The following is a 27,253-nucleotide window of genomic DNA, read 5'->3' on the forward strand; positions in this document are numbered from 1 at the left end:
GGTACAGAACAGCAGGAGGACCGATATCGCTACCGATATTTATACAGTAGCAATAGTTTGTACATAAACAGATTATGCATTGGTTTTCTACATTATCCATGTGGCTCTGGCCATAGATTCTTTATGCTCTGGCTTATTGTTCACTCTGCAACAAGTGCTACGCTACGAGAAACCATATAAATACACGCAATTTTAGTGTTTGTTGCTGGAAAGCTTATCACAGTCTTTACAAATGAAGCAGTTATAGAGTACCTTTGTAATAAAAGAAGAATCACAGGATAACGGAAACTTGCTGTAACTACCAGCTTTCTCGCAAGTCATTAGAATGCGGAGCAGTGCGGAAATATCCGTTTAAGGCTTCATGGGAGTATATCTACATAAAATGTTTGTGGGTGCCTAATTGTCTGGATTGCTCAATAGAAACCCAAGCTGTACACCACCACAGGAAGAGTATAGCAATGAATACATGCACATGTTGCTGTAGGGTAGGTAAATGTACACTTTTGTTTGCTTAAAATATTAATGCAAATATCGGATCGATTATCGGTTATCGGCTTCTTTTGGTTACATCAATATCGGATATCGGTACATCTCTAGTTAATAGTTGTGGCTACTATACCATTCAACACAATAGTATACAGCTACTATGTGAATGTGGTTACTATCTGAGGGTAGTTACTATGAGCTTGTGTAGTAGTAAGCTAGTTGTGTGTATATGAATTATTTTAATGATTGACCTCATTTAACCATCTTGCCATTTGGTTCCCAATAAACTACTTCAAGAACACAACTGGCTTAAAGTGACTCCTTTGTATGGTTTCTACTTCAAACTACATGTGATAATTATAACATGGGCATGAGGCCTGATATGTATGCCTAACTGCCTGAGGGCAGAGGGCATACATAGCAGGCAAAGCCCTAATGCCCATGTTACAGCTAATATGTAACACTTATTAGGCTGATAGCCTGTACAGGGCGATCAATCACCCAAGCCAATACGAGTGCACCCACTTAATTTATTTGCATACCTAAAATTTTGGATTATGGGTCAGCAGCTAGAATGTTCTTGTTACATTTGGTTATGATAAACGGACATATCCTTCTTGGCCCCTGCCTTCCTTCTCTTTTGGAGCTCACCTAATACAGTCAACCATGGTTTAAAAACTATCTAAAATGGCAGAAAACTTAGTTGTTGGCTACTTTCTTGATTCCTTCATGTGTTGAGGTACTTGCGGTACTGGATTTAGCTGGTTCATCCTCATTACCAATCACTGACTTGATTCCTAGAGGATGTAAATAGTTTACTGCTCTCCAAGATTGTTTTATTAAACAATTGTATCCTCACTGAACAAATCCAAGAGTCTTTGCCTTTTATCAGTTCCACTACCTTAGCTAATTTCCATTCCCTGCGTGGTAATCCATTATCTCTTAAAATTACAATTTCACCAACTTCTGGCTGTCTACGTACTTGTAATTGTGGACCCATATGTACTATATAGTGGTAAGGTTTCTCTTAAGGTTACGGAATAGATTAAAATGCATGGGCGGAACAAATTACAAAACCTACTTTAAACCAAGCAGGGATAAATAATTTCAACAACTGTGTTGTGTTAGCAATACAACTAATTGTGCTTGTTTGGGTGGTGTGTGGGTGTGTGTGTGGTCTTCTTGTGGTGGTGGTCTTCTTGTTGTGGTGGTCTTCTTGTGGTGGTCTTCTTGTGGTGGTGGTCTTCTTCTTCTTGTGGTGGTCTTCTTGTGGTGGTCTTCTTGTGTGTGGTCTTCTTGTGGTGGTGGTTGTGTGTGGTGGTGGTGTGTGGTTTTTGTGTGTGGTCTTCTTGTGGTGTGTGGTGGTGTGTGGTGGTGTGTGGGTGTGTGTGTGATCTTCTTGGGTGTGTGGTCTACAATAGAGCCAGTGATGTTTTATAAAAAACAGACCGCCAAAAACCAGACTAACAGATTACTGAATCCTTATAATTTCAACACAAGTGGCTAAACAACTAAAATATCTAGGTCCTGTGGAAGTGATTTTTTAAGTTACTGGTAGTATAGACATTTTATTGAACTTTTAGTAGTTTTTTCGGGTGAAACAAGCTCTTTGAAGGCTTGTATCCGAGTCACTTGGGAGAAACACGCCAAAAACGCTTCCACAGGACCTAACAAATTTAATATACAGTATCACTATGCCCCAGAAAAGCCAATAGAGCCTACAGCTTTTGCTGTATTTGGCGGTGGAAAAACATGGTAGTGATAGCTGGAGCTGAGCGATGTACGGGCTGGCTTACTTGTGTTACTACAACAAATTGTAGTGTTCCACCTGCCTCAAACTACACTGTAGCTACATAAAAACATTAAATATGAAGGGCTTCATCTTCATTTAAAACTTTTCACGCTGCTAGACTGGTTTTATGGGCTTCTCAAAAAGTATCGATAGGCATTCAAAATTTTGAATGATTGCCCGTGACTATACCGTAACCTTAAACTGAGTAAATAGCCTTTGGACCATCCATTCCAGAACAATTGAAGTTGTTTTTGGTTCTTTTTCTAGTACTGCAATAAATTTTGTGTCAAATCCAAATTGGGAACATAATCAATATCTTCAAAATTATCCTCAGTGTCAAAGAGAATTACATTGTTGTAATTACCCTCTAAGAAATATGATGGGGTGAGAACAAATCTTGACTCAAACTCTTCATAAATATAGGTTAACAGACTAGTGTTAACAATAGCCTACACCTCTGAGAGCAGTGTCATCAACTTATCCCAGTACAACACTTGTCAGCCCATCCCTTTCCTTAAGGCTCTCATTAGAACCATGGTGTAGACAGTCATTCAAACTACTTGAAGCAGTCTGCATTTTTGCTGAACCATCATAAACTATACGGACCTTTGTTGTAGCCTTCGAAGGGGTCAACACAGGATGGTGAGGTAGGTAATATTCCCTTGGGTAGAATTATCAACTCCGCTCTTCAAAACATGACCAGGTTTCAGGCAGATAAAACAACGTTTCTTTTCATTTAATTTCCTTTTCCTAGCCACAACTGTGGCATACCTATCACACTGATCATTATAATGGTCACCATCACAAAATATACAAGGTTGCATTACCCTCTGACTATTCCCTTTGCCACTGAAACTAGCAAACACTTCTGCTGTAGTGGTCTGAGATTGGTAACCTGTCTCCTTGTTAGTGGGACAATAAACAGACCTTTGCCCTATACCCCAACCTTTATTGTTGTCACCTTGTACTTGTAGCTGACCCTTGGTGTTATAAATATAACGAAAAACATTTTCTTGTACTCTTATGTGCTTTAAAATTGCCTTTCTCAGATTCTCCATATTCCACCTTTCAGTGGGTGGCTTAGATTCTTTCAGCTTGATAACCACTTCAAGTGGAAATTTTGACAAAACTAGTTGGATTAGTATTATTTGATTGTTAACAATCTCCCCTTGTAGTTCTAATTGCCTCAATATCTTTTCTATTTGTTCTTGTGTTTTATGGATTTATGTAAATTTATTAACCGACCTTGGAAAACCTTGCAGCTTAATATACAAGGATTCAATGATAACATCCACTCTTCCAAACCTTTCCTTTAACAGGATGACTGCTAAATCATAATTATCATTTGTAATCGCTATACCAGAAATGGCTGCTGCTGCAGCACCTCTTAAAACACCCTTGAGATGAGTAAACTTTGACATCTTGGACAAATTTTGTTGATCCACAGATGTAGTAAACATTTCCCAAAATTCAGTCATTGCTGAATGTTCCCATCAAAACAAGGAAGCTGTATTTTAGGTAAATTGACCTTAACACTATTGCGTTGACTTAGGCTGCCATCTAAAACACTTTGACATGAGAGATTAGAGTGGGCATTAGACTGGTCAAACGGAGAAGGGTTTAGGACAGGTGAGTTAAGCATTACCCTTTGCTGGCTCAGCTTGAATTTACGTTTTACGTGTTTTAATTTTCCTTTAAAACAAGCTATAATCTTACCAGCATTCATTATTGTGTCATTGTACCCTTCTGTACCTTCTGCTACTCGTGCATGCTCCTTTTCCTCCATGACCTTTTACTCTGCTTTCAATTTGCTCAGTAGTATGCCCTACTCGCAGTCACATCTTTCAGGAATAGTAACATTATTATTAATACATTCTACATACTCCTCTATAGTCGCCTCCTCGTCTTCCACATCTTCTTCATTAATAGGCAAGACAAGAAACATCTCCGCATCCTCCAAATATCCTTGTAATCGAGCCTTTGCGGGTCCAAGTAACTTACGAATTGGCCCAGACATCTTTGCTCAGTAGCCCAAAACGTGATATTATAATATCCTGCTCACTGTGCCAATAAACTGTGTCGCAGAGAAGAGAAGCCAAGTAGCAATGAAATCGACTACTTCTTAACTGAACTTTCTCTCAAGTGAATTTTAATAACAAATCAACATATTTATACAATACTAAGTAATGACGTAATAGATATAATACGTAGTGTTACATAATGTAAGAGTACATCATTAGATTAAAGTATAATAATCAGTTCAGTTCGTGACAGTGTTTGTGCCCTCTAAAGTATTGCTGGTCTGTAACAGTTCAACTAGGTATCATCACCAGTTATTTCTGATTCATATACACAACTCATTCTTTATGTTTGGCTAGTTTTGTATTATTAAGTTTTCAATTTTTACACTTGAAGTGACTGCTATAACCCTAGAATGGTCCTGGTGTAGTATAAACATCACATAAAAAGTTGTTTTTTGGCTTCTTTGTTAATAGTAGAGTTGCACCGATATGCATTTTTTCATATTTGCCGATACCGATTATTTGCCTATTCCTGTAACCGATATGCCGATATTTACCGATATTCTTCATTTCTTCAGAACAGAGGAGGAGGAGCAGAAAATCACCTAAAGTTTATGCGTATAAACTGCATTTGTAATGATAATGTAATCAATGTAATTAATTACGTGGGCGGCCGACTTTTACAATGTTTTACACAGTTTTGCTAGTATCTCCTTTCATGGAAAAGGAAGCCAAGTAGTTATAAAACAGCTAATCAAACAGTGTTTTAGTGGGACTAAAGACCCTTTGTGAAGAGTGATCAACTAATTGCGTGGGCGGACGATAAATATACACAGCCTACTATAGCCTTGCAACCACATTTGTGCAAACAAACAAACTCAAATAGTTACAAAACAGTTACAACAAACCACTTACTGCTACATTCACCACCTTCTTTACTTTCACCTGTTCATTGTCGTCAACTTAACGATTGATTGTGGGTTTCGGTTAACCGGCAAGTTATTTCCGCTTCGTAGCCGATACCGATACTTGTAAAATTAGCTAATATCGGTTGTTACCGATAATTCAACCGATTATCGGTGCAACTCTAGTTAATAGTACACCAGCACGGGAGATGAGTAAATCATGGATAATTCATGATATGCTTTGTAAGTAACATCAAATTGCTGTTTCACATTAAGTGTTTCCATAATATTTTCAGGGGGACCATACTTTGATATCGTAAAGCAGCCTTTGAGATCAATTGAAATCAATTCTTTATCAACCATATCAACCCTCACTGGCTTGAAAAAAGGATCTGTCATAAATCTTACATGTTGGTGGTTAATTTTTGTTGCCTTTGAAATTCGAGTGTGTATACCCACTCCATGACTTGTGGTGTTTGGGCTTGTATGGTCTGAGATGCTACTAGTTGTTTGTCTCCCCTATAGTTCCATGTTGGTAGCTTTTAATGTTTGTTGGCTACTGTCTCTACATCCTCCCTTAGTTGAGCATTTTGTTGCTTGGTTCTGAACAAACACATTTTGTGTTTTCCATTTTAGAGACTATTTCACTGGGATACAAGCTTATTGTCCACTTTGTCTCTGATCTTGTCATGCCTGCATGTTTTGTCATCCTCTCCAGCCCTGTTTGTGTATTGCCTTCCCAATTCCAGATAGTTTATTCATGAATAATAAAGACAATCTTTGATGACAATGTTGAAGTGTTGGTGGGAAAACGTTTTGCGTATCATCCTCTCAATTAGCAACTGATTGTTGGTCAGTAGCTAAGCCCTTTTGTAGTGTGTCCATTTCATCAGATGATAGGTCTATACGTGGTACACCATACTTGTTGGGGTGACTGATGTTCTACAGGCAGTAACTAAACAATGCTATATTACAAGCTAATATTGTATCAATACAAATACATTTATTTTTGTAGAATACTAGCTGTGTAATGTAATTAACAACAATCATGTATGGTTTCTATACTGCAAACCACAAATCTGTACACAACTAACCGAGGCAGGTTGTTACTTGGTAATGTCTAAGAAGGGTAAAGAAGGGTAAATCACCGTTTGTAAACCACATTTGTTTCTAAATGTAGTTTTGGTAGTGTATTAGGCCACTTATTTGAGCCCTTTTGTAGAGGCAATATAGTGAGGCACGAAGGTAGAATGTATATCTGCCTGATATTTATGTAAAGTGGGTTTCAGTTATGCTACAGAAGACCCTTTTCCCCTCTGAATGAATCCCACAATACATTGTGTATTGGGCGCTTCAACTGAAACCCGCACTTCATTGCCAAAAGACGGCTATTGGAAGGCTTGTCAGACTACTGCATGGCTGAAAAAATGGTTTGTTATATAATGTACTTTTAGTTTCTGACCGATATAAGACAGTTTACCGTAAGGTGTGAACTACGGCCCAAACGAACTTGGATTGTCAGGGTTCGAACATTCATTAAATAAAGTCCAGGGATCTTTCGAACTTTTAAATGGAGCTGATTCCTGTTTACAAAGTATAAATCACAGCATATTAAATGTTAAATGCATCTCTCACACACACATGCAGTTGTACTGACTCAACAGTTTTACTGAGAAAACTTGAAATTGAATACCACAAGTAAAAATGATTGTGATTACTAGGTTTTAAATACATTTTACTACTGCTATGCAGTTGAGACAAGTGACTGGCACCGCATAGAAACCTTAAAACCTCATAGCCTGTGACCACCACTAAACCATCAACACATAACTTAATTAAATGCCTAATACCATTTGTCTGGCCTCTCCCACATCATTATGGAACAAAGCAAAATGGATAGCTAAACTATATCAATATCTAATTAGTAATGATAGTTCGAGCTGTTCAACCTGCATTCGAATGTTTGTTCGTTCGAACGAACCTTCGAATTCACCTAAGTTTGTTTGGGCTCTAGTGTGAACATATTTTAACAAAGTGTAATAATTATTTTTTGGTTTGCCCAACAGGAGTAATACATTTTACGGAATTCTAAAAATTTTGTGGACGTGGTCTGTGAAGGACTTTGTATTGGAAATATATTTAGACTTTTTGACATGTTTCATCTGATTTACCAAATGTTGAAAAAGACTATTAACTATTGGAAAAAAAAACTTAATTTGAAATTTGGTCAGCCACATTGCTAAACGTGTTGGGAAATTAATTTGAAACATAGTACTGTTTGTGACTGGATCTGCAAAACCCAAATATGTTAGTGCATTGGCTGAATTCCATTTTATTCCATTTTCTTTATCTAGATAGCCAAAGGAATGGTCAACTAAAGTTTCAGTTCTATAAACATTAACTGAATAGGAAAATTGATTAGTACAGTGACAATACGGAAAATAAACCACAGGCACTTAAATAAATGTTCATAACTTACAAATGCAGTCCTCTACTGAGATGAAACTTGACTCACACCATCAGATTCTCCATGAACAGGTGGATCCATTGCTGGCTTCATACAACCAGGGCGAAGGTGAAAATATGAGAAACTGATCATCCAATGTGAGGCAGAGACTTATACTCATATCTTCCATATCCTTGGGAGCACTGACATGAAGCTAAGATTTCCGAACTCCTCTTGCTTTGGGGATCACGATGGTACCAAAGTATTTAACATTACCACCTTCCTTCACTTTTTGATTTATAAATACTCCACCCATTGCATTTATTGCATTCTACTGTAAAATTAGGCTTGTGCTAATATATGGGATTCTTGCAGATCCAGTCACATTTTACAATTTTATGGAATTATTTGTGTAGGGTTCCTACTATAAAAAGTAGAGAAATATGAAATGATGGTAGCTATGAGGGAAAATCCCTACTTGGCTGTGTAGCAAAGTGGGAAAATCCCTAAATTGGCCATCTTTTTAATGTCAAAGTGTACACTATTAAAATACCAAGTAGAGATACTCCTTCATCATCACTTGTTCTATAGCTACATAGAACCATACTTCATTTTAAATTATTTAATAGTTTAACTTTTTTGTTAGAGCATACGTAGCTACGTACATATAAAAAGCATGTGTGGTTATGACTACTGTATTTGAATATCTTGATCTTGCTACACTACTACACAGTAAATTGTGGTACAATAAATGTTTTCTATGGAACTAGATCATTGAATGGCAACACTGATTATTAAAGGTGTATCTGATCATTTAAGTGGACATGGCCCATTGCCATCATTATAATAAGCACAGCTTATGTAGCTGTTACCCAATACCCGATACTACAAGGATACTGCATTCCGTAAAGTTTCTCAAATAGTTTCATAGCATCTACAGTAAATGCAGTGGAACCTCTCTTAACTGGGTGGTCTGGTACATACTACTGTCTGTATCTCAGAAATATCCTTAACTAAGAATAACATGCTATTATGCTAAAGTGACTAACATACACTTAGAAAGCAACATGAATAATTCTCTTTGATGTTGACACAGTTAATGAGGTTATTAATACCACTTAGAGACCTGAGGTGAGGGCTCTTAAGTTTCATTTAGAGACCTGTTGTCACGTGAGACTGTTATGGTAAATTCAGCAACACTTCAAAGAGTTTTCTATGTCACTGATTTAATTAGTGGTTGTATGGTTAAGTGAGATTTGGGTTTTTACCTTCATCAGCCATACCAGCACTTGATCAAGCTAGCCGTCAAACTGAACGAGCCAGCTGCTTGATGCATATTACAGCTACCCCAACAATGTTCCACATTCACAACTAGCTAGCCATCAGTGAAATTACTGGTGTTGCCGAGTTTACAGCAAGCATATTGGCGTTTGTCTGCTTGTCAACACTGTCACCATTAGACCATCTACACACTTCAGCTGTGCTATTGCACCTGTTTGTAACTTTTGTCGCTTCATGTCCAGTTGTAACTTTGTGGCCAGTTCGGGGGCCCCGACACCAACCAAAAATCGCATGTAAGATTCTGAATCCCACCAATTTTTCATAAAGATTCCAGATTTCAGGCAAAGATTCCGGATTCCATACCAAGATTCCAGTTTAAAATCCAAACAGCTAGCTAGCTATGTATATAGCAGTTTTATTTATGTATGTAGCTAGCTATATCAGCTTCAGCTTGTACTGTAATTATAGCATAGGCTGCTACTTAGCTATATCTACTCGTAAGTGTAGCTCGCTTTACAGCATGCAAGGTAGCTAGCTAGTAGCACTATCAAACTCATAATATCAAATTGCACAGTAACGTTTTGACTTTATCATTCAAGTTGCGACAGGATTTGTGAAAAGGTACCCTTTTACAAATAGCTTAAACTTGACACATTTATATAGCTTAAAAATAATTTACCACAATGGTCTCAATATTCTGATTAAGCTCAAATGTTTGAAAAGATTATGTTTTAGTCACAAACATTGGTTGATAATTAAATAAACTGATAATTTATTGTTATGTGGTAGTCATATTATGCTGTAATAATGACAACAGAATAAAATTATCTGAATATCTTTACTGCATATAGTTAAGTGCCAGTTACTGTTTTGCATCACTACACACAGTACAATACCAGCTCTTTCTATTATCAGAATATTCAACACAAGTGGAATGAAACCATTTGTTGTAAGTATTGCAACACACAATCTTCAATCCATCATCTGGCATTCTGCAAATGCAGTGCACATCAAAAACTTCTGTCTGTAGTATCCTTGATTTTACCTTACGCCTTTGGGTAGATGAAAATTCTGTTATTTGCTCTTTCTCAATGATGATCTGTAAATGTGCTTGCAAGTCTTCTTTTTTAAATACTATACTGCATGGATCTTTGCCTAGTGCCAAGCTGGACATAATGGCTACTGCATAAAGTCCACAATCTGTAGTCCTGAACTGTTTGCTGATATTCATCACATGCACAGTAAGTTGGTCTTCATTGTTGTTAATCAGGTGAGCAATAACTTGCTTGCCATCACCAGCAACTGACGTGTATGCAGAGTCATACAAAAAAATACTTTTGTTCTTAATTTCTAGTACAGCCCAGTGTTTAACAGTAGAACTAACTGATATGTTAATAGGCGCTACTACAGGGCCTGAGGGTTACTAAATTACTTAGACCCCTGTGGTCTGAAGTCTAAGTTATTTAGACCCTTTATGTAGTTGTTGTAGCTTAACACTGTTGACAGCTGCTTGTAACAGAGAAATGTAGCATTCATTAGTAGAAACAAGCCATTACTCCACCCGTAACAACAGTTATGGGTTTAAAATTAATTTTCAGCTGGTGATGCGTTGCCAACGCTACCAGTGCAGGTGCGTGTAATAAACATGAAAAGGATCTAAGTAAACATGAAAAGGGTCTAAGTAACTTAGACACCTCCAAAATCCACCAAATCCACCACAATGGATGTGATTGTGAAGAACTACATTCATTTGAAGAATCTAACTGAATGGGCTTCAATGTGAGCTTTGCTTGTCCAGAGTCTGCTTTAAGCCTTTTAAGATAACAAGGTGCAACATGTTTTGTCCAGTTTGATATTCTATGCTGAACTCCCTTTTTTGGGTTAATTTAAGTTGTAATTTTATAGAAGTGTTACAAAGTTTGCATTTTACATACACCATTACAGTAGTACCATTTTAATGCTGTAATGATCTTCATTGAGGCTTTTGAGCAATTCACTCTGGTGACCTTCTATCCAGTTCTATATTGAGCTCTGCACCTGCCTATTAATTTTAATAGCAATTCATACATTAAATATAATTATTACAATATAATAATACCGATGTTGATACCGATACCGAAGATTAACAGCAATTATCGTACTGGACAATACCGACTGCCAAAATCCAATACCGCACATCACTAATCTGCAACTCCCATAAATTAGTGCACTACAGTGAGACTGCCCTCTTAGATCTGTTACCACCCTCAATTCGAGTTAAATCTTTCTCACATCATATAATTCCATGGATGTGACACTCTTTCTACTGTTTAAACTTTCTCACTGAATGGGATCCAGGGAAATATTTGAATGACAGATATCACGTACAAGCATATGGGTAACAGAAATAAAATTACAGGTGCTTTTGTGTTTAATACAGTAGGCTACAGTGAATGGCTTGACAGTTGCGGTGGACTGGTGATTCCATACCCCAGAGAGTGGCAGAGTGCTTTTGCGTAATGGTTGTATGGCTTCCCGTATGGAGGTATGTATTTCTGTGTGTGTAAGTATATAGCTCTGGCTAATTGGCTACTTTGCCAAAAAAAATGTGGGGGGCTAAAACATGCTTTTGAAAGTAGTGTGAGGCCATCCCCCCCCCCCCCCCCCCCGGTTTCAACGCCCTTGACTAGCTATAAAGCTAGCTAAATACTTGATGCTAATCACAAAGATTCAGTAGACCAATCTATCATAACTAACTACATAATTATTGGTGAAAACATGACATATTAAATGCTAGTGAGCATTGATAAATCAGAAACTTTCAGAAGGTTTTAAACAGCAAGTTTCATTAAAATAATTTAAAGCATTGGAAAACTAAAACCTGTCAGCATCATATCTCAGTCCAGACCCCCACATCTCAGTCTTACTACCGCTGGAAACTCCCTTCTAAAAATCCTAGATCCGTCCCTGACATACATACATATATAAGGCCCATTAAGGGTAACTAACCCAATGAGTATTTACAAAACCGCTCAATAAATAGTATATGATTTTATTGTAGCCTATAGAAGTTTTATAAAATTTGACTGCTTCATGAAATAGTTCACTGGATTTGCCAAAAGTGATCTTGTAGGCATAATGTATTTAGTGGACTGGACTCATGCACTGAGCTGGAAACAGCTTTTAAACAATAATCCAGGCCTTATCCATCTCTTGCAACACTGGAGACACCACTATTGAGCTATAACTGCTGGTACTGCTCTTCCTTACAAGTCAACAAACTATTGCATGCACTAATTAATTAGAATACCATTACGATACACAGGCACTAGCAGCGATAAAGTGTGATAGAGGCTATTGTTGTAGTTTAGATGTTTTCCTTTTGTTGCTCCAGTACTTAGCACTAGTGTTAGGTCTGTAGTGATGTGCCAGTTTATGTGCATAGCCCCATCCCCCGCTGGGCGGTGCCACCTATAGCTACCCTGCTAAGAATTATTATTGGCTCATCTCTACAACCCTAGCACTAGTGCTAAAGCAATAAAGGAAAACATCTGTACTACAGCAATAGCCTCTATCACGCTTTATCACTACTAGTACTCGTGTATCGTAAGTGTATTCTAATTAATTAGTGTGCGTACTAGTTGGTTGATTTGTAAGGAAGAGTAGTATCAGCAGTTGTAGCTCAAAAGTAGTGTCTACAGTGTTGCAAGAGATGGATAATGCCTGGATTATCATTTAAAAGCTGTTTCCAGCTCAGTGCATGAGTCCAGTCTGCAATCCCAGTCCGTGAGTCCAGACCGTGAAATACATTCGGGCCGATCTGGCATGCACTCCTGATTTACCAAATTTCATGATTCTTAGCTTCATATTGGAAATAAGTAATCCAATAGTTTTTATTACAGGGTTGAAAGTGGGTAAGTAGTTCTGACTTACCAACTGACTATCTAGCTTACTAACTTTGCTATACTATTCTTTTCAACTATCCCTTATCAGCATTTATAGAACTTTGCATGGGCGAGATCAAAGGAAAAGTGTACTTTACATTTCATAAAGTATTCTTTAGGACAAGCAGTGCTTTATTGCCCACAAAGAATGTTTTATTGCACTGCAAAGAGTGCTTTATTGCAATAAAGCACTCTTTATGAGCAATAAAGCACTGTTTCCCACATGCTCTACTGCAGGCTAATAGCCCGTGGTGGTCACACCAATATGATTAATCACCCAAGCCGTTGAATGCTGATAATCCTTGCCGCGCTGAGTGGTCAATCACCCCAGTCAATATGAGTTCTACTACTGGATTGCTTTTATACACATACCTAAATGCTTCGATGATGGTTGGAAGAAGGTAACGTTGCTATTACGTTTGTTAATGTAAACGGACAAGTCCTGGAGATATCATGGAAATACTTCACCATGTGTCACAATAGAATCGATTGTAGGTTATGACCCAAACCTGCCAAAATACACGATGAACGTCTGTCATGCCAAACTATGGTGAACTACAGACGAGTTACTTTCCTAAACTAGTTTGTGTGCACTCAGGCTGCTAACAGATTGTGCAACTCGTGTTAATTACAAGTCATAGTGTATGGTGAAGCTACATGACTAGAAAGTTCCATAAATTATTGGTCGTGCTATATAAAAAATAAACCACTTGGCGCTTGGCCTTAATGCTAATAAAGCACTCGGCTTCACCATGTGCTTTATTAGCATCTCGGCCGCACACCTTGTACTTTATTTTTCATATAGTACTCATGGCAATGTTCTAACATATGCTTATGAGCACCACATTATTTTATTTTGTGGTTATAAAAGGAATAAACAAGCAGCTGGAGAGTAATTAACACTACATAACAACTTGTGTTCAGGTATCACAACCAGGTGGGTTGTAACAGTGATGTTATTTTATAAAATGAAGTGCTTCCGTGATGATCATGTCTCCTACTATAATGTAGAGTATTGTCTTTGTTGCAATGTTAGAGAGTCCAGGTACTTTTCTAAGGTAGCTCATCTGGCTTATAATTGTAATACAAGGACAAATTTACAAAATCACCATTTTAATGACACACATGCTCCTTAACAATAACATGATTTTAATTTTGTTGATGAATATTGAACAGCTTCGCATACGAATATTTGTGACCCAATGCGCTTTAATACTACCTGTTGTTTTAATACCACTACACTGACTGAACATAATGGCTTCCCTGTTCATCCCATATTTAGAGTACCACCTGACATGTGATAATATTTGTATGCAGGTATTGATGTAGTCAGCTAACTAAACTATGTAAACAAGTTTGTCTGTGGTAACTTTTACCTAAGGCTTCCTGAGCTACCATGAGTATTCAGTATTTTATTGAGGTACTTTAACAACAGCTAGCTATTACTTTAATACAATGATATTTAGTAATACTGTTATATTTTTGTACAGAAAGTAGTACCATTAAATTTGGTATCTTTAATTCATTCGGCTCTAATAAGTAATATATTTAGTGATAAACTTTTGCCCTAGAAAAATAAATATTACAACTATCATGAATCACGATAGTGGGTTCATAATAGGGATCGCAGTGGAATTTTTGAAAATCCTAATAGAGCAGTCACCTAAAACCAGCCTTAGAAAGCAGACTTCAGCACAAAACAACACTCAGATGGCTTATTATCAAACACTGAACTCAAACAAATGGTGATGTAGTAGTAAAAATGGTCTAGACGAAATTTAGAAACATTCAAAAATTGCGAATTTTATGCGAATTGTTCATCAAGACACACGATAGTGTGTCGTGCGGCCCAAGAAGCCGGCGCGCCACACCGTGAGTATATTAACAGGAAGAAAGAAAACGCAATTTTCACACCAATGTAGCTCTGTGATTCCTTATCCGATTGGAACCAAATTTGCTAGAGACGTGCCGCCCAGTTAGGGGAGACTACATACCAAATTTGAAGAAAATCGCTACAGCCATTTCCGAGATACGAGCGAACAAAATTTCGTTTTAATTTCTTCGTTTTTTTCTTCATCTTCTTCATTTCGCACACTTCGCAAAATTCACCATAAAACACGAATGCGTGCTCGGATTGGGCTGAAATTTGGCACACTTCAAGGGCTCATTAAGGCGGATCTCCGTACCAACTTTGGTAGGAATCCGATGAACATTCACGGAGTTATGACCGATTATTTGCATAAAATAAGGTCGAAGGTCTGTCACGCCTACAGCGTAAACGCCTTGGAAGAATCAGTTGAAAATTTATATGTAGATGGAGCAACCATCGTAGGAGTGCCTTTTTGTGGTTTGAAAGGAATCGGGATAAAGACCATGGAGATATGACACAAAACCCAACCTGTGTCAAAATTACGCGATCGATTTTTATGAATAAAAAAACTATTAGTTTTCTTGTCTACCAGGCAAACCGCTTAGAGCAACGAGCTAAAAATCAGTATGTAGCTGGAATAATCATCATAGAAAGTTCTTGCAGTAGTACAGAAGAATCGGATTACAAATCACTGAGTTATGATTCGAAAGGCAACTACGTGCAGCAAATGCGAGATCGAGATACTCTAATAGAACAGTCACCCTAATAAAGCATTCAGCTTCATGTATAATTTACTCAGTTATATTACATTGCAAGTTATTCTGTAGGGAATTCAGCTACAAACAAGTCACCCTGTAGTCAGATCAGCTAGAAGAAGGTACCTAATAGAGAGTTCAGCTACAAATAAGCCATCATGTAGAGAGTTCAGCTCAAATAAATCACCCTGTAGAGAATTCAGCTACAAACAAATTGCCCTGTAGAGAGATCAGCTAGAAGAAGTTACCTTGTAGAGAGTTCAGTTACAAAGAAACAATCATGCAAAGAGTTTAGCTGCAAACAAATAACCCAGTAGAAAGTTCCGCTATGAACAGATCACACTGTAGAGAGTTCAGTTAGAAACAAGTCATCCTGTAGATAGATCAGCTAGGAGAAGTCACTTTGTAGAGAGTTCAGCTACAAAGAAACCACCATGTAAGAGAGTTCAGCTGCAAACAAATCACCTGTAGAGAGGTCAGCTAGGAACAAGTCACCCTGTACAGAGATCAGCTAGAAACAAGTCATTCTTTAGAGAGTTCAGCTAGAAGAAGTTACATTGTAGAGAGTTCGGTTACAAAGAAACTACCATGTAGAGAATTCAGCTACAAACAAATCACCCTGTAGAAAGATCAGCTAGAAGAAGTTACCTTGTAGAGAGTTCAGCTACAAACAAATCACCCTGTAGAGAGTTCAACTAGAAACAAGTCACCCTATAGAGAGTTCAGCTAGAAGAAGTTACATTGTAGAGAGTTCAGCTACAAAGAAACTACCATGTAGAGAGTTCAGCAGCAAACAAATTGCCCTGTAGAGAATTCAGCTACAGACAAATCAACTTGTAGAAAGATCAGCTAGAAGAAGTTACCTTGTAGAGAGTTTAGCAACAAACAAATCACCCTGTAGAGGGTTCAGCTACAAACAAGTCACCCTGTAGAGAGTTCAGCTAGAAGAAATTACATTGTAGAGAGATCAGCTACAAAGAAACTACCATGTAGAGAGTTCAGCTGCAAACAAATTTCCCTGTAGAGACAAATAAGTCACCCTGTAGAAAGATCAGCTAGAAGAAGTTACCTTGTAGAGAGCTCAGCTACAAACAAATCACCCTGTAGAGAGTTCAGCTACAAACAAGTCATCCTGTAGAGAGTTCAGCTAGAAACAAGTCACCCTGTAGAGAGATCAGCTAGAAACAAGTCACCGATAGAGAGTTCAGCTAGAAGAAGTTACATTGTAGAGAGTTCAGCTACAAAGAAACTACCATGTAGAGAGTTCAGCAGCAAACAAATTGCCCTGTAGAGAATTCAGCTACAGACAAATCACCTTGTAGAAAGATCAGCTAGAAGAAGTTACCTTGTAGAGAGTTCAGCTACAAACAATCACCCTGTAGAGGGTTCAGCTACAAACAAGTCACCCTGTAGAGAGTTCAGCTAGAAGAAGTTACATTGTAGAGAGATCAGCTAGAAACAAGTCACCCTGTAGAGAGTTCAGCTAGAAGAAGTTACATTGTAGAGAGATCAGCTAGAAACAAGTCACCCTGTAGAGAGATCAGCTAGAAGAAGTTACCTTGTAGAGTAAGTCACCTTGTAGAGAGTTCAGCTACAAACAAATCACCCTGTAGAGAGTTCAGCTACAAACAAGTCATCCGGTAGGGAGATCAGCCAGAAGGATCACCTTGCAGAGAGGTTAGCTACAAAGAAATCACCCTGCTTCATCTTTTCTTCTTCCTGTAGTAAAGAAAAAATGACAGGTTAAAAAGCCCTAAAGCCGGCCATAGGCCAGCTTTATGGCCGGCTTTGGAGTATTCAAATACAAAAAGAAGTGAAATCTAATCCAAAACAGCCAAGCTGTAAAAAAAGAGTGCGGCCCTGAGAAAGGCTATGGTGAAAAAAGATGTGAAATCCAAGGTGGCGGCCAAGAAATGGCTGTGATGGTAGGTTAATGGTAAAAATTTTAATAACAACAATTCAGGTGAATTTGGTGCCGCTTGGTCTTGGCACAAAATTCACCTGAATTGTCGTTATTAAAATTTTTACCATTAACCTACCATCACAGCCATTTCTTGGCCGCCACCTTGGATTTCACATCTTTTTTCACCATAGCCTTTCTCAGGGCCGCACTCTTTTTTACAGCTTGGCTGTTTTGGATTAGATATTATTATTCATAATATTATTATTATTATTCTTATTACTAGGACCGTGTCACATACAACCAAGTACATACACCAACGTTGCAACCTACCCATTGGGCAAGTATAAACAGTGCCATAGGAAACACTCAGAGCAGTGTGCGTGTACCTGTGGAAATGATACAAATGCATACGTACACAGGCAAGGGAGTTTAACTGGCATCAGAAAACCACAATACTAAAACACAACCTACACAAAAAACCAAGTTAAGTTAGCTATATTGAAAGTAACTATATATTGTAGGTGTGACGTGTCTCTGAAGATGACTCAGCAGTGAAGTGAGGCTATGCAGAATAAGGGATATGGTGAAGGCACAATTAGCAATTGATCCCAATCAAGCCAATATGGCACAACAGACTCTGTTGTAACTAGAGGCCACTGGTGATGTACCTGTATATCAGCAGTGTGGCATTGGCACAGTGACCACAGTCTATAAAATTATGCATACAGCCATGCACAATATACAAGAGATAGTTACACATTGTTGTTTAGCTATTACAGACTCACAGTAGATTAGTAGTTAAGCCGAGTGGAAAATAATTCCAGCCGCTAGCAAGCCAGATGAAGGTGCCGGTATAATGAAAATAATTCCAGCCGCTAGCAAGCCAGATGAAGGATGAAGATGTATACAACTACCGGTACAAGTATTACATTACTCATTAACTTGCTGTTCCAGCTGGTTGTTTATGAGCGCATCAGCTGGTATCCCAACTGGTCATCAGCTGGTCGTTCACTGCATGACGCCTGGAGCGCATATCCTGCACACAAAATACAGTTACTGTACAAACATTTAAACATACTTGTAATGTTGTTGCGGATGTTTACTAATCTTCTCGTTCGAATAAACTGTAATTAAACAAGGGCGTGGTGCTGGGTATTATATAGAATTACACGTACGGTAAAGTCATCAGCACGAACATGCGTACTTATTATACGGTTGTGCCTTCATTCACAGGCGAATCGATCCCCGTTTGGTTCATGTTTCTAGGCCTCGTAGTTTTCTCAAACATTATTTATTATTTATTTATTATTTATTTATTCATTATTAATGACGTAATTTTAACCGCATTTCGTATTATTCTTACTACTTGGTTGTATAATTATTTTGTTTCACTCGTGTACAGCCCAAGGCTTCCATTTTTTCACGATAAAAACTACACAGCCTTACTCACTGAGTCCTTCCGCGTGTCCATGACCCATTAATTAACCCGTACTCCACAGATCGCTAACGGCCTCCACCTCGATAAATTTCTAAGTTCTTCTTCTCCATTGCCTGCTGTTCCGTATATGGAAGAAGCCATTCAAGAACAAAATTACGGGATCTTGTGTGCTCAGGGATGCGTATTGTTCGACTATAGTCTTTATAACTTTAATAGATGGCAGATTGAAGTTGTGGAGCACTCTTTTATTACAAGATTGCCATAATAGGGTCTCTAGTGAGCTGCCCGTCTTCGCTACGTGAAGCCGTTTAAGCACGCATCCAGTTTATTCTTCTTTTTAGCCATCACAGTGAGTGCTTTGTTTGCCCATTATAGGTGGAAGATAAATGGTAGCGCTGATATCATGGCTGCTTTTCACACGCAAAAAAGGTTGGGTGGGGTGTTTATTACAACCCTACCATTTAAAAATATTTTGTGGTCTAACCACATATCATCGACAACCCTCCCATATGGTATCCATGTCATAAACAACTTACAGAGTGTGAAGCCTGACAGTCTTATATGGGAGGATTGTGTGCTACTGTGCTTATGTCACTGTAACTAGTTACTGTGTACATATTCTAGCACACTCTCTGATCAGCTAGTGACATTGACAGTTGCAAACATTTAGCCATGACCACATGCATGCTAACCAGACTTTGCTGACTATACCTATGGTGTTCCACTTTGTGACACACTGTTGCTAGCAGGCTACACCTAGGCTTTCCAGGGCTAGAGCCCAGTCTAAGTCCTGGCAATTGGAACTCGATATGCCAGTTTAAAGTACTCCTGCATGTATGGGTAATGACTGTCAAATCCCTGGTAATCATGTAAGACTGGCTACGCCACTGGCCACTGGTAGTGATATTGTGATTTGTACATGCAGACACTGGCATAGGAAGACTTTTCGGCCAAGCCTAGCTATCTCCTATTTAGCTTGATTAATACCAACTCACAATGTTGCTGCTGTATTCAGCCCTGTTCATACATGCATTTATACAAAGGTGTTGTAAAGCGTCATCGCTACAATAATAACACTACAGCTACAATGTATAGCTATCTCTTCACTACCCATTCTGCTAGACAACTCTACACCTATAATGTACGTGCTTGATGTATGCATCATTATATCACGTGAAAATTTATAAAAAAAAATTGGACTCTACAGGAATTATAACACTAACAGTTACCATTCTTATAACTTGTATCATAGAGTTTCATTCTTGTCCTTCTGTTAGAATAAACACCTAAGACATCTTGTTCTTCTTCAAGTCTCCTGTGCTGCCATCAACACTGTGTCCTGTATGATAGGTGCACAATCAGTAATTCTTCTGACAGGTAGGTACATGTAGCTCATATAGCAGTGTGTTTTCAGCGATGGCACCAAGTGTGACGATGAAGGCTCAAACACTGAGTATAGACTAGGAATTAAAGGCGTATCCTGCCTTATATTTTGTGTGTGTACAAATGAATCAGGATGAAAATACAGTCTTTATCATAGATTACAAAATTAATATTGTAATAACATATCTAATGAGTTAGCCTTTTAAACCAAGGAATCTCTGTTAGCTTACTACACTAATGTGCCAACTAACTTATAATCCATAAATGGAGTTGGAAAAAAGTACACAAACTAGACATATAAAAAATTTAAAATAAGAAATAGGGATCGCTGAAAAAAGCCACGAAACAAGAAGGGATCGCTGGGGTGGTAATGTAAACCACTAATCCCTATTTTGACTCTATAAATGCTCCATTTGAGTATAAAAAGTCAAAATAGGGATTTGTGGTTTACATTACCACCCCAGCGATCCCTTCTTGTTTCGTGGCTTTTTTCAGCGATCCCTATTTCTTATTTTAAATTTTTAATATGTCTATATTATTAGGTTATATTGATCTTTCATTTTAAATGGCTAACTGGTTCCGGGAAGCAATGGAACACTTCTGGAACTGTTTGCTTTATGACACTTCACAGCCTCAATTTTACTTCATGGCAGCTTGGCAGTGTCTGTGTTGGTTAGCCATAACCAACCCCATAAATGTCTTCAGAGTGGCCCCAAACCCACAAGACTGTATGGATTTTTAATTGTTAATTTCACTGAATTTTCTAATATTTAACTGATTGATTCCTCTAGCCAAGCATAACTTAAGACTAAGGGCTTGATTTATTCACTTTTTGACATTGCTTCACCCCCAAGACATCCCTTATACACAACAGCAGGACTCACCTTTGTCCTCCTTTGTGTTCCTCCACTACCACCTATGTAGGTGCACAGTAGTGCATTAATTTCTGTAGTGTGAATGATTGTAGAAACACTTCTTGTACCATTCCTTGTTTGTAGTACTGTGTAACAGGTGGAAAATTGCTGAAACTGAGAGCAATTGCCACTTCATGTTACTGTAATTGATAGTCAGGGTGTGTGTTCAGTCATAATTTCTGTAGTGGTGACTGGATTGATTACAGAGGTGCTTCTCATACTGTATAACAGCTGGAACATACATAGCTAAAAATGAAATGGAATGGCCATGTTGTGTTTCAATAGTATTGATAGTCAGGGCATGTGTTCAGTCACACAATTAACTTTTATGATGGGTCTGGTACCATGTATTCCTTCCTTTGTAATGGTTCACCAGTAATGACTTAACTATGTATGTATGTTAATACAAAATAGTAAGCATGCAAGTGTTAGGAAAATTAATAGAAAATTTTCATTTGTGTACGTAGGGATCATAGAAATAGAAAACAATGACACAGTAGAAAGCATCTACATCTACAGCTATGCAAGTGGACCTTTAGTCTCTACTTCAGTTGTGACTATACTATTGCCAGGCTATCGTGAACCACGATAGTGGGTTCATAATAGGGATTGCCAATGTTTTTTGCAAAACTCTAATAGGACGCACGCCTAAAAACCACTTTGGAATGCATCCTTCAACTCAAAACCACCCTCTGGTGGTTATTTGCAATTAGTATTGGTCCACTAGTAAGTATCAAGTAAAAAGGAAACAGTATGTGTATTTGGGACACAATTAAAATTTGCTGTTTTGTTCATCTTCATAAATTATTATTCTTATTTTGTTTCATTCATGTACAGCAAAAGTTATCCACTTTTTCGAGCTAAAAACTATGTAGCCATGCTTACTGAGTCCTTCCGTGTGTCCATGACCTATTAATAAGCTCGTATTCCAAGGATCGCGAACCACCCTAGACCTTGAAAATTTTCCAAGTTCCCTTCACCATTACACTATTGGCACAGTTCCATATACTAAAGAAGCCATATAACAATAAAGTTACAGGATTCCATTGTCAGTGTGAGTTCGTTTGGACTTTGTTAACGTTAGTCAAGTACTCAAGGCTGTAGCAACACTTCTTACACTTTGCAGATCGCCCATAGCATCTCTGCACAGTAAGTATACTACTTCCTGTAAGCGCATGATTGCGATTTTTTATGAGCGACCATACAAGCACTCTCTCATGAAGATGTAACAAAGTGATAGTGCTGTTACCAGAGATTATTCATTGTTATGAATATGGTCTCTATAAACCATTTCCTTTCCGCGCAAAGCCTAAAATTGGGTGGGGTCAGTTAGTTCTTGTTAATTAAAATTTGTGAGTGTCATAATTGTCTGACCACATTGCCAGTGTAAACAACATGGCTTCATGCTGTGATGGACATTGTAGCTACACAGAAGTGACTTTGCTGTTGTGTGTATCCAAGATTAGCTACTCTGCAGTCTACAAACTAGCTGTATATGATGTGGTGTGTGTATTAATTTGTTTGTGGATGCCACATATTGTTTGTGGGAAGCCATAAGCATTCATACATGTCTACAGCATAGATTTCATCATGGTATATACCCATGTGATGGATACAATACTAACATGAACAACAAATTCTACTCTTTTCTGACATATCATTTATAGTACTGTAGTACTGGATGTAGTAAAACCACAGATACACAAGCCTCAACATCATAATTATTTCTGACTTTCTTTTGCGAAGCTGTAAAACCAACATACACCACCTGTAGATACTGTTCTCCACCTGATGAATAAAACATGTTTTAGTTGAGATGTTGAACTTCTGTTTAGTGCAAATCTGAGTGAAATCCCCTGAACTATGTGCATATTATTTACATGGTTACAAAACACTGTAATTTTAACACTAAATTTGATTCTCCTCCTGCAGCTAATTGTGAAACTCCCCAAAAATTCTTGTAGTGGCTTGTAATAGTATTATCTTAAAAAATATGGAAATAGATTATTAGGTATGACTAGTATGGCTTCAAAGGTGGAGAATACTCTTTTTCATTTTATAGAGTTCAATGGCTCATTTGATCAAGTACTTCATACTTCCATACTTTTGTTGCGAATATGCTTAGGTAGCAGATGGCAAAGTTTAAGAAGTGTAGAACCAAAACTGTGAGACTCGATCCAAAATTTGTAGAATTCCCATTCTTCAGGTCTAAAATACTAAACTGAGTCTTAAAGTCAGTACGTCTAATTGGAGATGGTGATTTTTAAGTACCACAAACACATATGATACACAAAGGGAATGAAAAGCAAGCACAGATCATGAAAACCAAGACTTTGCTTGTGAAGCCATAGGAATTAGTAACATGCCCCTTAAGACACAAGCTCAGACGCCATTGTACATGTAGCATACCATGATTTTTATTGTGACCATGTGTTTTGATGATTGGAAGGGTTCGCAGATGTTATAATCACAGATATTACTGCTGGAAGGAAAATTTGCTTCTTCACAGAAATTGCGCCTCAAACATTATACCCGCTATATGGTATAAAAAAAATTAGAAGATGAAACACACAGTAGGGATATTCACTTCTTATTGTTTTATAGCAATTGGACATTACATAATAATCCAATCCAACTTGTCTCAGTACTTTTATTTGTGGTACTAGCTACATTGTCTCTACTCTAGTTTAAAATTCCTAATTTCTCTGTGTCCTTTTTGCAAATTATGCCAGCATAACCTAGTATGATCCAACATAATAATCAAGAATAACACTAAGAATAACACTAAACATTTTTATGAGAGAGGTTACATGAGAGGTAGAGAGGTACATGAGAGGTAGCTAGCAAATGCTAGCTACCTCTCATTTATATTTTGTATAGTCACTGTAGAAATGGACTGTTTTACGCTTCTTGCTGTCTATCACTATAACTCTAAAGTACTCACCAGATAAGGCTGAAACTTATAAATTAGCAACGTATTGGTGATTTCCACTAGACAACAAAAAAGTCATAAAATGGCATTCAAGGAAAATGTGAACTAGTTGGATTTTTGCTCAGTGGGTCACATACAAACCTCTGAACAAGGTGCACTTTACATTGTGGGTTTAAATGATATTCAATAGTATATTTAAAATTAGTAATTTTAAAATGAAGTAGGGATCCAAGCAATAAAAAGTAGTGAAACAAGAGATAACAATGATGGTATTACAGCATAGCTCAGTGGGAAAATCCCTACATGGCATGTTAGAACAATCATTTTTTTTTAATTCCAAAGTAGGGATTTTCCCACCAAGCTATGCTATAACATCATCATTTATTTTTATCGCTTGTATCACTACTTCATTTTGAAATTAATAATTTGTAATATACTTGTTTGTTTGGTTTTTTGTTATAGCATACACCATACATGTGTTACTGATCTATGAGGGTTACTGTTGTATTAGAGTATCTCGAGTAAGCCTTTCATCTACCTACCAGAAGATGTGTTACTATTACATATTATCATTGTGCTACTAGTAGGGATCTGCAATACATATTGATATGGCAATATATCAATACAGCATATAAGTATCACAATATGATACTGTACTTAGAAAATATTAATATATCAAAGTTTTCTAGTAGAAGAGTCTCTGATTGCTCTATTACTCTAACACTGATCTGATACTCAAATAGAAGGTCTCTCTATTTACGTGTGCTATTAATTGTAACGTTACAAGAAGCCATACAAATACGCATGTATAAGTGCTGCTGTTATGGCTAAACTATTCTTAACCGGGTCTTCTAAAAACAGTAGCTGTTACACTTTAAGTATAAAGAACTGCACCACTAAGGCTTAGTGGTGCAGCAATCTTGACAACTCATCAAAATGCAGAGTAATCCGGACAAGCCTTTGTGGGAGCATGTATTAAAATGTTTGTGGTAGCTAATTGTCTGGGTAGGCAGGTATCCAGGTAGGGATGTGTTTTTTAACAGCAACTCTGTTTTCCATACTAAAAATCATATCAGAACACACTAGCTATTTGTCACATCAGTATAATACTGTAGTTTATCAGCATTCACTGAATAAAGAAATTTGTAGACGCATACAGTGAATATAGAATCAGTGTCAGCTCTTTAAGATACAGTTGAATTGGATATTGTTACAACTATTGGTTAATATGCCAGTCATAACTAGCCATGATCACTTCATTATAGTATTGTGATACAGTATCGTATTGAACAGTTTACTGATGGTGATACGTGATACACAAGATGCACTGTATCGCAAAACACTCTGTGCTAGCATCATAAATACAGCTAGACCAATAATAATAATAAAAAGGTGTTTTATCGTGATCGAGTAAATATATTGTTAAGAGGCGTGGTCTCGGTAATTGATCATTATTAATCAACCAAGATGGGTGGGGTATTGAAAGTATTGTGAAATGTTACAGTGTATGCCGAACACAAGTGCTTAAATAAGTTTGCGGCATCTAATACGCTGCTCAAGGAAAAATTTGGTAGGGAAAATTAACACCTCAATATGGTTTCATAGCATGAAGAAGAACGAAGACAAGCCTGATTAAAGATAAAAGGAATAATGGAACAGTGTATTGGATAATACCTACAATGATCACCTCTTTATAAACACCACATTATTTAACAAAGACCTCGAGACCATTCAAATTTAATGTCTGAATTGCTGCTATCTTGTTGTTTAGAGTGTATCCCCACAGGATGGTGGTCTTATTAATCAATCAGTAGCCCGGTGAGCCACATACCTAGAAATCACTGATGTATGACACAGTGAATAATGAATGCTCCATACAAAAAACCACTTGGCTGTACAAAAAGGCATGTCCATGAGAGTACAGTAAAAGTAACTGATTACTAAAGGAGTTGATATCTTGTGCAGACAAGAATGAATGTTACATAATACTATAATTTTTTTTGCAAAAAATACCATTGGTGCTTTTTATCACTGACTTATGCAGTCTTGCTGCATTCCTAATTAATTCCTTTTAATGGCTAGTAATTTGGCCACCTTATAAGAAAAAGACAGCCAAATTACTAACTAGCCAATTAGAGCTAAAAACTAATTTAGGAATACAGCAAGACTGCATGAGTCAATGGTAAAGGATCATTACTAAGTTGTACAGATAAATATTCATTTCTTGGCTGTACCAGACATCAGCTCCTTTACTCACCAATTACTTTTACTTTCATGGACACACATTTGTGTACAGCCAAGCTGTTGTTGTATGAGAGTATTATTCACTGTATCATATATCAGTGTTTACTCTGACATTTCTAGCCATGTGATACACTGGGGAACTAGTTGATCAATAAGACCATCCTATGGTGATACACTCTAAGCAATTAGATGGCAGAAAAGTAGATATTAAATTAAACATTCTTTATATAGGTGATCCTTTTAGTAGGTGGTCTTTGTGAAGAGGTGACCACTAGATGAAGTTATCTAATTCACTATTTTATTCCACTGAATCAAGGTGCCCACCAGTAATTCCATTTCCAAAAGTCTTGTTTACACTATGGTATATAGTAGTCCCTCCAAGCTTGTTTTATTTTCTACTGTACCATCATTAGTAAATGTAACTACAACAACACAGGAGGTGAGAAACATAACACCATCTCAATTGGCTTTGATCTGAAATATGTCAGACCAACTGGAATATGGACAGTACAGTTGTAATTTGATTAGTAAAGAACTGTTTCCTGGATGTTATTGTTGTAGTTGTTAATGTGACATTGTAATGTTCCTATGACAAGTAACTATTCAATGGACTACTGATATGTTGTACGTATGAATGCGTACATATATTACTCTACCACTTCTCACTTTTCAATCTTGTACATGGACATGTGTATGATATGTGTCGTACAGGTATTAAATGTTGTTATCATTTGATGTGTTTTACTTTTCATGTATACTACCATCACATCTGATGGATACACAGGTTGTAAGTTACAATGTATTATAATAATATATTATCACACTTTATTGTATAATGACATGCATTATTAATCATTCACATTGTTTACATGTTGTATAGTGAATACAATTGTTCTACGCAGCATATTGGGTAACCCAGTGAGTAATTACACTACTCAATTTGGAAGGTGTGATTACAGT

At 37.4% G+C, this 27,253-nt stretch overlaps 1 protein-coding gene across 5 annotated transcripts in view; it reads right to left on the reverse strand.

Moving 5' to 3' along the window:
* LOC136246766 (uncharacterized) overlaps window positions 1-27,253 on the reverse strand; it is a 306,647-nt gene that overhangs the window by 98,341 nt on the left and 181,053 nt on the right. The window lies entirely within an intron of this gene.

This window comes from Dysidea avara, chromosome 2 (assembly GCF_963678975.1).
Source record: "Dysidea avara chromosome 2, odDysAvar1.4, whole genome shotgun sequence".
NCBI lineage: Eukaryota > Metazoa > Porifera > Demospongiae > Dictyoceratida > Dysideidae > Dysidea > Dysidea avara.